The sequence below is a fragment of the Amblyraja radiata genome, assembly GCF_010909765.2.
Source record: "Amblyraja radiata isolate CabotCenter1 chromosome 42 unlocalized genomic scaffold, sAmbRad1.1.pri SUPER_42_unloc_2, whole genome shotgun sequence".
Taxonomy (NCBI): Eukaryota; Metazoa; Chordata; class Chondrichthyes; order Rajiformes; family Rajidae; genus Amblyraja; species Amblyraja radiata.
The window spans coordinates 2,495,378-2,513,128 of record NW_022630088.1 but is presented as its reverse complement, the minus strand read 5'-3'; the positions used below and the strand labels follow the sequence as shown (position 1 = coordinate 2,513,128).

The window sequence follows — 17,751 nt, the reverse complement described above, 5'->3', positions numbered from 1 at the left end:
CTGCGGAGGGTTCAACAGCCCCGACCATGGGTGAACAAACGAGAAAGATGATTGAACTTTATTACCTTCCATCACAGTGAGGAATGTGGATTCCGCTGTGGTGGATGTTTCTGTTAATGTGGATGTGGCTGTGTGTCTTGTTGCTTTTTGCTTAGTATGGCTGTATGGTAACTCAAATATCACTGTACTGTATTGGCACGTGTGACAATAAATTTGAACTTGGTAAGCTTTCCTCTACATCTGTATCTATCTATCTCCATAATTAAAAAAACTCTGATCTTCGATCTGTGTGTATTTATTTATTTGTTTGTGTATTCTCGAAAAAACAATGCGCTAATGATCCCCTCTACCCCCCTCTCTCTCCCCCCCCCTTCCCATCTCTGTCTCTGCCGCTCTCTCTCTGCCCCTCTCTCTATGTCTCCGCCTCTCTCTATGCCCCCTCTCTCTGACTCCTCTCCCTCTCTAGACGCACCTGTGAGTTGGGGGCCCTTCGCCCTGGGGTCTCTTCCCCCCGACCTCTCTTTCCCCGGCCTCTCTTTCCCCGGACTCTCTTCCTCCCCCTCTCTCTCCCCTCCTCTCTGCTCTCTCCGTTTTCACCCCCACCTCTCTCACCCACCTCCTCTCTCTCCCCCCTTCTCTCTCTCCCCCCTTCTCTCTCTCCCCCTTCTCTCTCTCTCCCTTTCTCTCTCTCCCCTTCTCTCTCCCCCTCTTCTCTCTCCCTCTCTTCTCTCTCCCTGCCCTCCTCTCTCTCACCCAGCCTCTCTTACTCCCCACTCTCTCCCCCACTTTCCCCCTTCTTCCCCCCCCTCCTATTCTCTCTCCGCGACGTTCTGTCTGCCCCTCTCTCTCCGCCCCTCTCTTTCTCTCTGCCCTTCTCTGTCTCTGCCCCCTCTCTATTCCTCCCACCTCTCCATCTCTAGACACGCCTATGAGTTGGGAGTAAGCGTAAGTGGATAGGGCAGGGATGGCGTAAAAGGAGCCAATGAATAATATTAATTTAATATCAAGGGGGATGGTTTGTGTGTGTGTGGGGGGAGGTGGTTAGTATGTGTGACACCACAGGCCACTCCACCTCCCCCCCCACATCCGTTGAGGGGACGGGACCCAACGGGTCCCACTTAGTCTAATCTTATCTCCTCCCTCAAAATTTGCAAAATCGAACCAATTTTTACATATTCCCGGAGGGTTTTTCCTCCTCTTAATGTTTCTAATATTAGAACAGCCGGTTCAACCTTTCCCTGCTTTTTCGGTAAAAATCATAAAAAATTTCAGAATGTTAAAAAATCAAACTGCTGCTCGCCCATAGAATGTTGGTGAACGTTCCATTGTGTGATGTCACAATGCCCAAAGCTCACAGATGTCCAATCGGAATGGAGTCATTTACATATGCCTTTGCTCCAGCCCCACCCCCCCGCCCGCCTGATGTCGCAGCCTCCCCCCTCTTCATCCCTTTCTCCTCACCCTTCTCTCCTCACCCCTCTCTGATCACTCCTCTCTCCTCACTCCCCCTCCCTCCTCACCCCTCAAACCTCGCTCCTCCTCCCTCTCACCTCATCCCTCTCATCACCCCTCTCTCCTCACCCCTCTCCCCATCTACCCGTTTCTCCCCCTTCACCCTCCCCGCTCTCTTCCCCTCATCCTCCTCTCTCCCTTCCCCCTTCCCTCCACTCTCTCCCCATCTTACCCCTCTCCCCTCCTGCTCCCCCCCTCTCCTCACCCCTCTCCTCCCCTCCTCTCCTCTCTCCGTCTCTCCTGACCCCTCTCTCCCCTCTCACCCATTCCCAATTCCCCTCACCCCTCTCTCTTCACCCCTCTCTCTTCACCCCTCTCTCCTCCCCTTCTCTCCCCCATTCCCCTCACCCCTCACCACTCTCTCCTCACCCCTATCTCCTCACCCCTCTCACCCCACCCCTCTCATCACCCCTCTCTCATCACCTGTCTCTCCTCACCCCTCTCTCCATCTCCTCCCTCTCCCCCATCCCTCTCTCCCCTTCCACCCCTCCCCCTACGCTTCTCCCCCTCCCCACTCATCCCCTTCTCCCCCTCCCCACTCTTCTCCTTCTCCCCCTCCCTTCCCCAACCCCTCTCTCCCCTTCCCCATCCCCTCTCCACCCCTCCCCCACCACTCTCACATCCCCTCCCCCACCTCCCAATCCCCCGTTCTCTCCCTTCCCCCCTCCCCAATCTCTCCCCATCTCCACCCTTCCTCCTCACCCCTCTCTCCTCGCCTCTCTCTCCTCACCCCTCTCTCCACACCCCTCTCCCCTCTCCTCACTCCTCTCTGTCATCACCCCTCTCTCCCCCTCCTCCTCCATCTCCCCCTCCCCGCTCCCCTCCCCATCCCTCTCTCCCCTTCCCCCCTCACCTCCTCTCCCTCCCCATTACCCCCTCTCCCTCCCCCTTCCCCTCCCCTCTCTCGCCCATCTCCCCCTCTTCCCTCCCCCTCTCCCCTCCCCCCCACCTTCCCTCCACTCTCTTCCCCCACTCTCTCCCCCGTCCCCCTCTCCCTCTCCTCCTCCCTCCCCCCTCTCTCCCATCCCCCCTCCCCACCCCCCTCTCTCCCTTTCCCCCTCTCCCACTTTCCCCCTCTCCCACTTTCCCCCATCCCCCTCTCACCCCATCCCTCTCACCCCATCCCCCTCTCCTGCTCACCCTCTCCGCCCACCTCTCTGCCCCATCTTCCTGTCTCTCCATCCCATCTCCCCCTTCCCTGCACCCCCTCTATCCAACACCCCTCGCTCCCCTCATCTGCCTTCCCCCCCCTTCTCCCCTCATCTCCCTCTCACTCGTTCTGTGCCCCACTCTCTGCCCCTCGAGATAGGGTTGGGATGGGAAAAAAGGAGCCAATTAATAATATTAACTAGACCAAGTGCAGACCCGTTGGGTCTGTTCCCCCAACGTGCGGTTGTGGGGGGGAAGGCGGCATGCAGCATTACACACACTAACTATCCCCCCCCGCACTCACACTAATTACCCCCCTTGATATTATATTAATATTATTAATTTGCTCCTTTTACCCCATAACCACCCTATCTACTGACGCATAGCCCCCAACTTGCAGTCACATCTAGAGAGGGGGGGGGGTGGGGGTAGAGAGTGAGGGCAGAGAGAGAAGGGGCAGAGACACAGAGAGAGGGGCAAGAGGGAAAGGGGATGGCGAGGAGGAGAAGAGGGAGGGTGAGTGAGAGGGGAAAGGTGGGGGTGGAGGGGAGGAGAGAGAGAGGGTGAGAGTGAGGGGGGAGAGGTAGAGAGTGAGGGGATGGGGAGAGGTGGGGAGCAGGGAGGGTGGAGGAAGGGGGTTAGGGTGTGTGTGGAGGTGAGGGGGTTTAGGGGGGAGGGACGGTGGGGAAGTGGATGGAGGAGTGGGAGAAAAAGAGGGGAGAAAGAGAGAGGGGGGAGAGGAGAGGGGATTGAGGACAGGGGGGAGGAGAGGGGATGGGAGTGAAGGGGTGTGCTGAGAGAGGGGTGAGGTGAGGGGAGGGGGAGAGGTGGGGAGCAGGGAGGGGGAGGGGGGTGGAGGGTAGGGGGTAGGGGTGTGTGGAGGGGAGGGGGGTTTAGGGGAGGGACAGTGGGGGAGGGGAGGAGGGGGGGAGAGAGGGGAGAGAGAGAGGGGGTAGTGGACAGGAGAGGAGGGAGGGAGAGGAGAGGGGGGAGAGGAGAGGGGGAGAGGAGGGCAGGAGAGGGGAGGGGGGAGAGGGGAGGGGGGGAGAGGAGGGGGGTGGGAGAGAGAGTGTCTTTTTATTTCAACCCAAACCCCCCAAACAACCATTTGCAGGCAGTGCTTTTTTACTTTAACCATATTTTCATTTTCAAACCACATTAAGGGTACTTACTCAAAGTTGTGTGGACATGTGTTCAGTGTTATTCACAGCTCAGAGAAACGTGATCCTCTGCCTTCCTCCAGCTTGCAGACTAATTGAGGCACACCACTTCCTGGTTTTATAGTTTTGTAAAATCATTAATATCTCTGTCATTTTTGATCGGCTGGAAAAATCCTCGGCACACATGCGGCGGAGGGGGGCTCTGAGCGAGGTGGCCAAAAATGACGGCCGTAGGTGGCGGCGTTCTCTCGGAAATGGCAGCACAGATGGCCAAAACCGGTCAAGAACAGACTTTTAGTAATATAGATATAATATCAAGGGGGGGAGCATGTTGGGGGGAGGGGGGGCATGGTTATTGTGTGTGTTGGGGGGTGATTATTGTGTGTGTTGGGGGGTGGTTAGTGTGTGTGTTGGGGGGTGGTTAGTGTGTGTGTTGGGGGGTTAGTGTGTGTGTTGGGGGGTTAGTGTGTATGTGTGTTGGGGGGTTAGTGTGTGTGGGGGGGGTGGTGGTTAGTGTGTGTGTGACGCTGCAACCACCCCCCGCAACCGCATGATGAATGGAAAGGACCCTCTCCCCGTCCCCTCTCCCATCCCCCTCCCTTCCCTCCCCTCCTTTTCCCCCTCCCCAGTCTCTTTTCCCTTCCCCCCTCTCCCCCTCCCCCTCAGCCTCCCACCCATCTCCCCACCTCCACCCTCCTTCTCCCCTCCTCCAACCCCCCTCTCACCTCCTCCAACCCCTCTCCCCTCCCCTCTACCCCCCTCTCTCCCCACTCCCCCTCCTCTCATCTCTCCCAATGCCTCTCTCCCCACCTCCTCTCTCCCCTCTACTCTCCTCCCCCATACTCTTCCCCCCTCCTCTCCCCTCCCACTCCTCTGCCCCCTCCCTTCCCTCCCCTTTCCTCACCCCGTCTCCCCTAGCTCCCACATCCCCTTCCCCCTCTCTCCTCCCCTCTCTCCTCCCCTCTCTCATCCCCTCTCTCTGTCCCCCCTCTCTCTCCCCCTCACTCTCCCACTCAATCTCCCCCCTCTCTCCCCCTCTTTCTACCCCCCTCTCTCACCCCCTCTCTCTCCCTCCTTCCCCCTATCTCCCCGACCCTCTCTCTCACCCTCCCTCACCGTCTCCAACTGTCAACGTTTGCCCGGCGTCAGCTTCACCCCCCCACACACCCCCCGCCCCCTACACACCCCCGCCACCCACCCACACCCCCTCCACACACACTCCCCCCCCACAACACAACCACCACCCACCCACACACCCCACACACCCACACACACACACCCCCCCACACACACACCCCCACACCAACACAACACCACCACCCCACACCCAAACACTCACACACCTACACACACTCATACTACTCATCTACCACACACCCACACACACACCCACACACCACCCACCCACACACACAAACACTCACACACATACACACACTCATACAGACGCGCACACACACACACACACACACACCCACACACACACCCACCCCCACACTCACTCACACACACACTCACCCCTACGCACACCCCCCCCCATACACACACCCCTACACACCCCCCACACACACACACACATCCACACACACGTACACACACCCCACAGCCCACACACACGCGCACACACTCACACACACAAACACTCACACACACACACACACACACACTCACACCCACACCTGTCAACGCCCTTTAACCGCATGGTCCTCGCGTCCAATCAGCTGTTGACGCTGGGAACCATTCTGATCAGCACCAAAGATCCTATAGCAGATATAATCTTTGCATGTGACTAGGGGGACACTGCACTACATTATCCCCCCACACACGTGACTAGGGGACACGGCACTACATTATCCCCCTACACATGTGACGAGGGGGACACTGCCCCACATTATCCCCCCCACACATGTGACGAGGGGGACATTGCCCCACATTATCCCCCCACACATGTGACGAGGGGGACACTGCCCCACATTATCCCCCCCACACATGTGACGAGGGGGACATTGCCCCACATTATCCCCCCACACATGTGACGAGGGGGACATTGCCCCACATTATCCCCCCGCACATGTGACGAGGGGGACACTGCCCCACATTATCCCCCCACACATGTGACGAGGGGGACATTGCCCCACATTATCCCCCCACACATGTGACGAGGGGGACACTGCCCCACATTATCCCCCCACACATGTGACGAGGGGGACACTGCCCCACATTATCCCCCCCACGCATGTGACGAGGGGGGACACTGCCCCACCCCATCAGCTGTTGACGCCGGTTATTCCCAGCTCGCTCGCGCGTTCCCGCTGCTGCTGTGGAACCTTTCCCAGAACATTCTCCCCCCGCGGCCGCCCGGACTTGGTTTCTCCACGGCCAAGTTCCAATTATAAACGCTGCATTTATCCCGGCTTTTACTTTTCATTTGACACGGTTTGTTTTGAAAATCTTTTTATTATTTCGATTTACACTTTTTTCAAAAGGTAAACGTAGACGATTTTTTCAATATTTATTTATATTTGAATAATTATTTTTATTAAGAGTTCTCCGTTATTTGCTTCGCCAAATCAACACACATTTCCCCGTTTTGTTATATTCTCTCTTTTCACTAAGGACCGTTGCTCCATTGTGAAGAGGTAATTGCTTTTCTGTTTTAAAACTTTGCGGTTATTTTCTTTGCCGATTTCCACAGCCGTATTTTTCAAATGTTATCTTTATTTTCAATTTAATTCATTTTGAACAGATAATTGCCTGACTGTTTAAAAACCCTGCGCTTATTTGATCTGTTGCTTTAGACAAGTGATAATTTTATTTCATTTTCTGATTTTCATTGCTTAACTTTAATTTACATTAGACAAGTAATTAAAAAAAAATTAAAAATACGTTTGTTTTTTAATTCTTTCTTTATTTCGATTTATAGCTTTTATTTTAACAGTTTTAAGAGTTCTCTGTTATTTGCTCCGCTAAATTTACCCACATTTTCACCGTTTTCTTTAAAATTATTTCATTGTGTTTGATTCCATTCCACAGGAAAGTCTCCATTTTGAACAGATTAATCTCTTCATTGACAACTAAGATTAAAAAAATCATCACTTGATTTCATCCTACAGGAAATGCTCCATTTTGATCAATTTGATCTGTTTTCATTGACAATTTTGATTAAATAAAAAATTCATTGTATTTGATTTCATTCTGCAATAAAGTCTCCATTTTGAACAGATTGATCTCTTCATTGACAACTAAGATAAAAAAAAACATAGTTTGATTTCATTCTACAGGAAGTGCTCCATTTTGAATAAATTGATCTGTCCTCATAGAGCTGATTTGTAAAATATTTTTTTAATTGTGATTGATTGAATTCTACAGGAAAGTCTCCATTTTGAACCAATTGATCTGTCTACATTGACAACATAGATTTTGTTTAGGCTTTTTAAATCATGCCAAGAAGAGGGAGGAAAAGAGTTGCAAGATGGTCATGTGATGACAGAAAGAGAAATCGAGAAGCAATAAGGAGAAGAAGGGAACAAGAGGCACAGCAAGAAAGAACTCAACTTTTCAGATATGAACAAGAGAGATACCAGGAGATAAGGGATGAAGAGGCGGTGCAAGAATCACCTCAACGTCTCAGATGTCAACAAGAGAGACAGCGAGAGGGAAGGCCTCAAGAGACCCAGCAAGCACAACTCAGAGATGAATGAGAGAGACAGCAGGAGAGAACGGCTGAAGAAACACAGCAGGAAAGAACTGAATGTCTCAGAAATAAACAAGAGAGACTTTGCGAGAGAACGGCTTAAATGTCGCAGCAGGAAAGAACTGAACGTGTCAGAGTTGAACGAGAGAGTGGCGCATAATTGTGAAGTGGAAGGAAAATAATACATGGTATTCAAATTTTTTACAAATAAAAAACTGAAAAGTGTGGCGTGCAAAAGTATTCGGCCCCCTTTACTCTGATACCCCTAAATAAAATCCAGTGCAACCAATTGCCTTCAAAAGTCACCTAATTAGTATATAGAGTCCACTTGTGTGTAATCTAATGTCTGTATAAATACAGCTGTTCTGTGAAGGCCTCAGAGGTTTGTTAGAGAACATTAGTGAACAAACAGCATCATGAAGCCCAAGGAACATACCAGACAGGTCAGGGATAAAGTTGTGGAGAAGTTTAAAGCAGGGTTAGGTTATAAAAAAATATCCCAAGCTTTGAACATCTCACGGAGCACTGTTCAATTCATCATCCGAAAATGGAAAGAGTATGGCACAACTGCAAACCTACCAAGACATGGCCGTCCACCTAAACTGACAGGCCGGACAAGGAAAGCATTGATCAGAGAAGCAGCCAAGAGGCCCATGGTAACTCTGGAGGAGCTGCAGTGATCCACAGCTCAGGTGGGAGAATCTGTCCACAGGACAACTATTAGTCGTGCACTCCACAAATCAGGCCTTTATGGAAGAGTGGCAAGAAGAAAGCCATTGTTGAAAAAAAGCCATAAGAAGTCCCGTTTGCAGTTTGCCACAAGCCATGTGGGGTACACAGCAAACATGTGGAGGAAGGTGCTCTGGTCAGATGAGACCAAAATTGAAGTTTTTGGCCTAAATGCAAAATGCTATGTGTGGTGGAAAACTAACACTGCACATCCCCACTGTGAAACATGGTGGTGGCAGCATCATGCTGTGGGGATGCTTTTCTTCAGCAAGGACAGGGAAGCTGGTCAGAGTTGATGGGAAGATGGATGGAGCCAAATACAGGGCAATCTTGGAAGAAAATCTGTTAGAGTCTGCAAAAGACGAGACTGAGGCAGAGGTTCACCTTCCAGCAGGACAACGACCCTAAACATACAGCCAGAGCTACAATGGAATGGTTTAGATCAAAGCATATTCATGTATTGGAATGGCCCAGTCAAAGTCCAGACCTAAATCCAATTGAGAATCTCTGGCAAGACTTGAAAATTGCTGTTCACAGACGCTCTCCATCCAATCTGACTGAGCTTGAGCTATTTTGCAAAGAAGAATGGGCAAACATTTCAGTCTCTAGATGTGCAAAGCTGGTAGAGACATACCCCAAAAGACTTGCAGCTGTAATTACAGCGAAAGGTCGTTCTACAAAGTATTGACTCAGGGGGGCTGAATACTTTTGCACGCCACACTTTTCAGTTTTTTATTTGTAAAAAAATTTGAAAAACATGTATCATTTTCCTTCCACTTCACAATTATGCGCCACTTTGTGTTGGTCTACCACATAAAATCCCAATAAAATACATTTACATTTGTGGTTGTAACGTGACAAAATGTGGAAAGGTTCAAGGGGTATGAATACTTTTGCAAGCCACTGTATGCGGGATAGTTTTCTAAACCAACATGTAGAGGAACCAACGAGAGAGCAGGCTATTCTAGACTGGATATTGAGTAATGACGAAGGGTTAGTTAGCAGTATTGTTGTGCGTGCCCCCTTGGGCAAGAGTGACCATAATATGGTTTAGTTCTTCATTAGGATGGAGAGTGACATTGTTAATTCAGAAACAATGGTTCTGAACTTAAAGAAAGGTAACTTTGAGGGTATGAGACGTGAATTGGCCAAGATTGACTGGCAATTAATTATTAAAGGGTTGACAGTGGATATGCAATGGAAGGCATTTAAAGACTGCATAAATGAACTACAACAATTGTTCATCCCAGTTTGGCAAAAGAATAAATCAGGGAAGGTAGTGCATCCATGGATAACAAAGGAAATCAGGGATAGTATCAAAGCAAAAGATGAAGCGTACAAATTAGCCAGAAAAAGCAGCCTACCAGAGGACTGGGAGAAATTCAGAGACCAGCAGAGGAGGACAAAGGGCTTAATTAAGAAAGGGAAAATAGATTATGAAGGAAAACTGGCAGGGAACTTAAAAACTGACTGCAAAAGTATTTATAGATATGTGAAGAGAAAGAGATTAGTTAAAACAAATGTAGGTCCCTTGCAGACAGAAACAGGTGAATTGATCATGCGGAACAAGGATATGGCGGACCAATTGAATAACTACTTTGGTTCCGTCTTCACTAAGGAAGACATAAATAATCTGCCGGAAATAGCATGGGACTGCGGGGCAAAGGAGATGGAGGAACAGAGTGAAATCCAGGTTAGTCGGGAAGTGGTGTTAGGTAAATTGAATGGATTAAAGGCCGATAAATTCCCAGGGCCAGATAGGCTGCATCCCAGAGTACTTAAGGAAGTAGCTCCAGAAATAGTGGATGCATTAGTGATAATTTTTCAAAACTCTTTAGGTTCTGGAGTAGTTCCTGAGGATTGTAGAGTAGCTAATGTAACTCCACTTTTTAAAAAGGGAGGGAGAGAGAAAATGGGGAATTACAGACCAGTTAGTCTAACACCGGTAGTGGGGAAACTGCTAGAGTCAGTTATTAAAGATGGGATAGCAGCACATTTGGAAAGTGGTGAAATCATTGGACAAAGTCAGCATGGATTTACGAAAGGTAAATCATGTCTGACGAACCTTATAGAATTTTTCGAGGATGTAACTAGTAGAGTGGATGTGTTATATCTGGACTTTCAGAAGGCTTTCGACAAGGTCCCACATAAGAGATTAGTATACAAACTTAAAGCACACGGTATTGGGGGTTCAGTATTGATGTGGTTAGAGAACTGTCTGGTAAACAGGAAGCAAAGAGTAGGAGTAAACGGGTCCTTTTCAGAATGGCAGGCAGTGACTAGTGGGGTACCGCAAGGCTCAGCGCTGGGACCCCAGCTATTTACAATATATATTAATGATTTGGACGAGGGAATTGAATGCAACATCTCCAAGTTTGTGGATGACACTAAGCTGGGGGGCAGTGTTAGCTGTGAGGAGGATGCTAGGAGGCTGCAAGGTGATTTGGATAGGCTGGGTGAGTGGACAAATGCATGGCAGATGCAGTATAATGTGGATAAATGTGAGGTTATCCACTTTGGTGGCAAAAACAGGAAAGCAGACTATCCCTCTTAAATATAGCTGACCTCAACTACCTTCTGTGGCAGAGAATTCCAGAGATTCACCACTCTGTGTGAAAAATGGTTTTCTCATCTCGGTCCTAAAAGATTTCCCCCTTATCCTTAAACAGTGACCCCTTGTTCTGGACTTCCCCAACATCGGGAACAATCTTCCTGCATCCAGCCTGTCCAACCCCTTAAGAATTTTGTAAGTTTCTATGCGATCCCCCCTCAATCTTCTAAATTCTAACGAGTACAAGCCGAGTCTATCCAGTCTTTCTTCATATGAAAGTCCTGACATCCCAGGAATCAGTCTGGTAAACCTTCTCTGTACTCCCTCTATGGCAAGAATGTCTTTCCTCAGATTAGGAGACCAAAACTGTACGTAATACTCCAGGTGTGATCTCACCAAGACCCTGTACAACTGCAGTAGAATCTCCCTGCTCCTATACTCAAATCCTTTTGCTATGAATGCTAACATACCATTCGCTTTCATCACTGCCTGCTGCACCTGTATGCCTACTTTCAATGACTGGTGTACCATGACACCCAGGTCTCGTTGCACCTCCCCTTTTCCTAATCGGCCACCATTCAGATAACAGTCTACTTTCCTGTTTTTGCCACCAAAGTGGATAACCTCACATTTATCCACATTATACTGCATCTGCCATGCATTTGCCCACCCATCCAGCCTATCCAACTCACCTTGCAGCCTCCTAGCATCCTCCTCACAGCTAACACTGCCTCCCAGCTTCGTGTCATCCGCAAACATGGAGATGTTGCATTCAATTCCCTCGTCCAAATCATTAATATATATTGTAAATAGCTGGGGTCCCAGCACTGAGCCTTGCGGTGCCCCTGCCTGCCATTCTGAAAAGGACCCGTTTACTCCTACTCTTTGCTCCCTGTCTGCCAGCCAGTTCTCTATCCACATATGCCGTAGATGTACAGGCCTGTGGTTGTATATATTGCAGCAAATAATCCACCTGCAAGGTATGTCAGGAAGCAAGATAACAGCTCCAACAACTTTCTATCCAAAAAGCAAATGCAACTGGCAAGATTTTACATGTCACTTAATGTGTCCTTGAAGCTTTTTCTGAGGCAGCATTTTAAACTTTTGTGTGCAGAACTGTGATTGCTGTGTTAAACATCCATTAATGAACTGAGGAGCAATCATCAAAAGTGTCGAAACTCTGGACGTTCGGTTCCTTCTTGCGTCTCTTGTTGCCTTCAGTTTTGCGTTCTTTCATTGACTTTAGGAAATTGTGAGCACTTACTGCAGTAGTCATTGCTCAACAAAGCATTTGTCTAATGACAACATTCCTGGTTGATGTCCCATCCTCCAGGAACACTTTTACTTGTTCCTTCACCTTTCCTCTGATATACCGTTTCTCAAGGTATATCAAGATCTTCTCCATGGTTTGTCCTTGTGCCTTATGAATTGTCATCGCAAAACTCGACAGAATAGGGAATTGGCTCTGCCTTATGGGAATGTTTTCATGTTCTGACAAATTGATCTTCATCCTAGGAATGAGAACAATCTCTTCTTTGTAGGCCCCCATGTTGATTCTAGCAATTATGAGATTATTGTGTAGCTGTTTTACAATTAACCTCGTTCCAATGCATAGCTTTGGGGGTTGCAAGTTTCTGATTAAAACAATTGGAGATCCTTTCTTCAAGTCCAATTTGTGTGGTGGTAATCCACAAATGTCGACTGAATCGAGAAATTCCGCTGGGAAGTGAGTTGAATTTGTTCCGTCAGTGACAGTATTGAAAGCATAGTACTCCCTCATGGTTCCAGGGAAGCGTCTGACACACGTTGAATTGATTCTTCTCATCGTATCATTGTGAGGAACCAAGATACAATTCTTAGAGAATAATGTTGCAGGGTGGTCAAATGCTGGATAGATATAATCAATGCAGTCATCCAGTGTTCTTGCTGGGAGAACCATGTCTTCTGGAATGTTAATTTCATTGTCTTCATTCTTTTCAATCTTGTTCTCTCCTACATCCAACAGAAATTGAGAATACTCACCCTCTCCTTCGTTCAATCGCATATTCCTCTTCAATTCAAACTTTGTGAAAGTTCGCCACAAGTACGATGTCTTGATGCAGGAGTTTTGAACATCAATATCACTTCCCATCTTCACTATAGGAAGGAGTTGTCGAAAATCACCACAACAAATGGTATGAATCCCGCCAAAATTATCCTTTTTGTGGCATACATCTTGAAGTGTTCTGTCCACCACTCCCTCCTAATCATTGGACACTCATCCCAAACAATAAGCTTCACTCTCCTGAAGAAATCTCCCATTTTAAAGTTGCTGTCAATGTTTCTCGTTGAATCCTCCGTCACTTGGATAAGTATCTTGAATCGAGAATGCGCAGTTCTTCCACCAGGCATTAATGTAGCTGCGATACCAGACGATGCTACAGCAATGGCAATTTGACCTTGACCTTTTACTGTGGAGAGGATCAAATTTATCAGAAATTTCTTTCCAGTTCCTCTTGGTGAGTCAATGAAAATCATTGAAGATAGATCACTTTGCAAGCAGTCGCACACGTGGTCATAAACTTCTCTCTGCTCAGCATTCAGCAGAGGCTTCTTCTCATCAACAAATCACTGTTGTTCTGATCTGTACAATTCAATTCTTTAAGTAAATCAACATTTTCATCATCCTTTCATTTCTTGGTCGAGGCAAGGAACATTTTTTCCAGTGAAGTGTTGAAATTCTCAAGCTGGTCCTGAATATAAAACAGCCTGATCATGATGTCTCTCATCAATTGTGATATTTCGATCACTTTTTCTTCTTCGCTCGCTTTCAAGATAATCCTCGGACATTGAATTCTTGAAGTGATCCCATAATTGTAGAGGATCGTTGATGTCAGTATTTGTCAGCAGAACAACAAACAAATCCCTGATTGCATTGGGGAGTCTTGTCGTCTCAGCATCTTCCATTGTTTGTTGCCAATGGTCGTCAGCTTCCAACAAACCACTTTCTCTGCAGACGTCTTTGAAGGAAGGGAGAATTACTCCATTATGTGTCTTCAAAGAGTTGAAGGACACTGGCCCTTTCACATGATGGAGAAGCAGTCTCATGTGGTAGAGGTCACCGTATTTTGGAGAAATCACATATATTCGTCCAAGAACGTTGGCTTCAAAAATACCTGGGAAGTCAGCCACTCTCTTCCCAACCTTCCGTCTTTGCCATCTCCTGCTGCTCCATGTATAAAATCGAGGTACATCAACGTACAATAGTGTTCTTGCAAACTGATCTTCAGAGCTCAATCTCAAAAATTCAGTCAGTGGTTCTCGCCATACCATCATTCATCCCTTGCTGAGCAGCATCAAAAAAAACTTGTTGTTGGTCTGGTAGATGTACATCAAGTCGAATGACAGGGGGGTCTCTGTCATGAGTTGGAAATCCAAAGACTGATGCCGCTCCCTCTGAAGGACCAATGTGTCTGCCAGTCAGGCACTGTTTAATCTCGTAATTTACGTTAATTCCAAAGCAGCCTGATCACACCCCTTCAAGGTGTACTTGATGATGTATTTAATTGACTGTACAGAGCAGCATATTTCGACGTTGAGGTGGCATTTGAAAGCCTTCAATAGTTCAGTATTATAGGGCACAACCCAATTGGAAGTAATAGTCTGTAACGGACGTCCTTCTTGATGTCCCTGAAATCCTCCCATGGCTGGAGATCTCCTGTACAGAGGATACGAATCATCTCCACACATTGTGCTTTCGACAAATGGCTTTGGGAATCTCTTGGTGCATCCTCCTTCCTTCCAACATGGAGAGGTGGCCTTGCAGAACGGTCCATGGATCATGTGTTCGAGTACCAATTTATGTCAGGACTTCATATGAAGACTGGATAGACTCGGCTTGTACTCGTTAGAATTTAGAAGATTGAGGGGGGATCTTATAGAAACTTACAACATTCTTAAGGGGTTTGACAGGCTAGATGCTGAAAGATTGTTCCCGATGTTGGGGAAGTCCAGAACAAGGGGTCACAGTTTAAGGATAAGGGGGAAATCTTTTAGGACCGAGATGAGAAAAACATTTTTCACACAGGGAGTGGTGAATCTCTGGAATTCTCTGCCACAGAAGGTAGTTGTGGCCAGTTCATTGGCTCTATTTAAGAGGGAGTTAGATGTGGCCCTTGTGGCTAAAGGGGTCAGGGGGTATGGAGAGAAGGCAGGTACGGGATACTCAGTTGGATGATCAGCCATGATCATATTGAATGGCGGTGCAGGCTCGAAGGGCTGAATGGCCTACTCCTGCACCTAATTTCTATGTTTCTATGTGTTAGTTCCAGTTCAATTATTGTCAATTATTGAGTAAATGATGATTGCGAAGATATTGATGTTTGATGATGTGGTGCCGGTTATGGCATTGAGTATCAAGGTTATGTGGTTATATATTCTGCCTTGTGGGAAATTATCTTTACTTTTCAGTTGTTTGACATGAGGGTTACTTTACACTTTGGTCTAACGTCGAGGTATTTTGTATGTAAGCATTGACTGCATTTTCTCAGGAATTGCAGTGGAATTGAAAACTCTGTAACCATCAGTGATTATCAACTGGATCTTAAGACGGATGAAAGGTCAGTATTTGAAAATATTTGGGGCCAGTGCAGTGGTTTTTTTAAATCCTTGATACATACACTGTATGTACTTCCGTTTTATCAGGATGCCCTAATACCATGCAGTTCAAATGCTGCCTTTTTGTCTACAGCTGTCACTGTCACCTCATTTCTCGATCCCAGATATTTAGACTCAACGTCTTTGGGATTTGCGAGAAATAAAGCAAGGACAGCATGGAACAAGCGACACAACAAGAAGTTGATAGAAAACACCTAAACGATAGCAAATCTCTTTTTTTATTCATATGTTGTTGGATTGATAGATAAAATTGTCAATTAGAAGTTTATAAATATCTACATCGTAATAAATATCTCATATTTTAAAATCATGCCGAAATAAATAACTAATAAATAAATAAATAAATGCCCAGTAGCAGGAGCAAACGAGTTGCAGGATGGTCAAGGAACTCCGCAAAGAGACGTTGACAAGCAGTAAGGAGCAGAAGTGAACAAGAGACACAACAAGAAAGGGCTGAAAGTCTTGATGTTCTCCGAAAAATAATGGAAGTTTGCATGAAACAAGAGACACAACAATACGTTGACAAATACAGCCAAAATGGTACACAATAGTCTGAAGAAGGGTTTCGGCCCGAAACGTTGCCTATTTCCTTCGCTCCATAGATGCTGCTGCACCCGCTGAGTTTCTCCAGCTTTTTTGTGTACCATCGATTTTCCAGCATCTGCAGTTCCTTCTTAAAAACAATAGCCTGAAGTCTTTTTTAATCATATGTTAATCCACCAATAGATATAATTGTCTTTAGAAGTTTATAAATGTCTATAATAGATACAATCCATCTTTACAAGTTTATGAATATCTACATTGTTATATATATCTTTCTCTTTTTTTTACATCATGCAAAGAAATGGGAGCAATCGAGTTGCTGGATGGTCAAGGAACAACACAAAGAGACGTCACGAAGCAATAATGAGCAGAAGGGCACAAGAGACCGGGAGGAAGCACGGGAGGAAAGTGCCAAAACACAGCCAGATTGGTACACAACATAATTTCTTTTTTAATTATATGTTAATGGATGAAAGATAAAATTGTCTTTAGAAGGTTATAAATATCTGCAAAAGATTAAAATGTCCTTTTTAATCATGTTATTTTCTCTGCCCATCTCTTTGTGTTTCTGCACCCCCTCGCTCTACCCTCCCCCCCCCCCCCTCTCCCTCTCTAGCCGTGCCTGTGAGGGGGGCTATGCATGAGTGCATAGGGCGGGGGATGGTATAAAAGGAGCGAATGAATAATATAAATATAATATCAAGGGGGGGGGGGGGGGGTTAGTATGTGGGGGTGGGGGGGGGGGGGGGGGTGGTTAGTGTGCGTGTAAAACCGCAGCACCCCCCCCCCCTCCCCCTGCAACCGCGCGTTGGAGAAACAGACCCAACGGGTCTGCACTTGGTCTAGTAACTATTAAAACTCGTTCATTGGTTTGTTTGTAATGGGTTCTATTTCGCGAAAATTCATTTAAGCTGTTTGTGAATTTACTCCTCCACCTTTGCTGTAACGGAGACATTTTTACATATTCCTGTAGAGTTTTTCCACCTCCACATTTTGTTTTGAAAATTAGAACATTTGGTTATTAATTTCCCTGCTTTTTAAGTAAAAAAACATCAACAAATGTTAAAATCAAGCTGCTGCACGAGTCGCAGTGCCATCTCACACATGTCCAATCACAATGGATCTCATTTACCTATGGTATGACATCACAATGGGACAGGGCTAGGAGATTGGAACCTTCACGTGAGCCCACTAAAATCAAGCAGCTGCATGACTCACAGAGCCGTCTCACACATGTCTAATCACAATGGATCTCATTGGGACAGGTGGGGGTGATTGGAACCTTGACTTGATCTCACGAATGCAATCAACCTGGCGTGCACAATCAAATAGAGCAAGTTGTCCTACCCCCTTCCCTATCTACTCCCTCCCTATCGACCCTCTCCCTCTCTACCCCCTCCCTCCCTCCCTCTCCACCCCACTACCCCTCCACCTCGTTTAAAAAAAGCCCACTTTGAGAAGAATAACTGACTTTATGAGATTTTTCTGGCAGCTTCCAGCTATGGTGTCACAATGGCATCTCACAGTCACGATGGGATCTCAGCTGCCATTCGACAGTGACTGAGGGTACGGAAAAGGAGAGGGAGGGAGAGGTGAGAGAGAGATATAGATATAGAGGCAGAGCCAGAAATGGGGTTAATGTTTGGGGGGGTTTAGTGTGCGTGTGTAGGGGGTTAGTGTGTGTAGGAGGGTTAGTGTGTGTGTAGGGGGGTTAGTGTGTGTGTGTGGGGGGTGTGTGGGGGGGGAGTGTGTGGGGG

General features: G+C 47.2%; 1 long non-coding RNA gene across 1 annotated transcript; it reads right to left on the bottom strand.

The window, feature by feature from the left end:
* Positions 1-10,860: 10,860 nt before the first annotated feature.
* On the bottom strand, positions 10,861-17,360 carry LOC116969054. The gene is made up of 4 exons (XR_004410608.1): positions 16,930-17,360; positions 16,134-16,139; positions 12,135-12,139; positions 10,861-10,871 (listed from the first exon to the last, which is right to left on the bottom strand). It is a non-coding gene; the product is annotated as an uncharacterized LOC116969054 (long non-coding RNA).
* Positions 17,361-17,751: the final 391 nt, after the last annotated feature.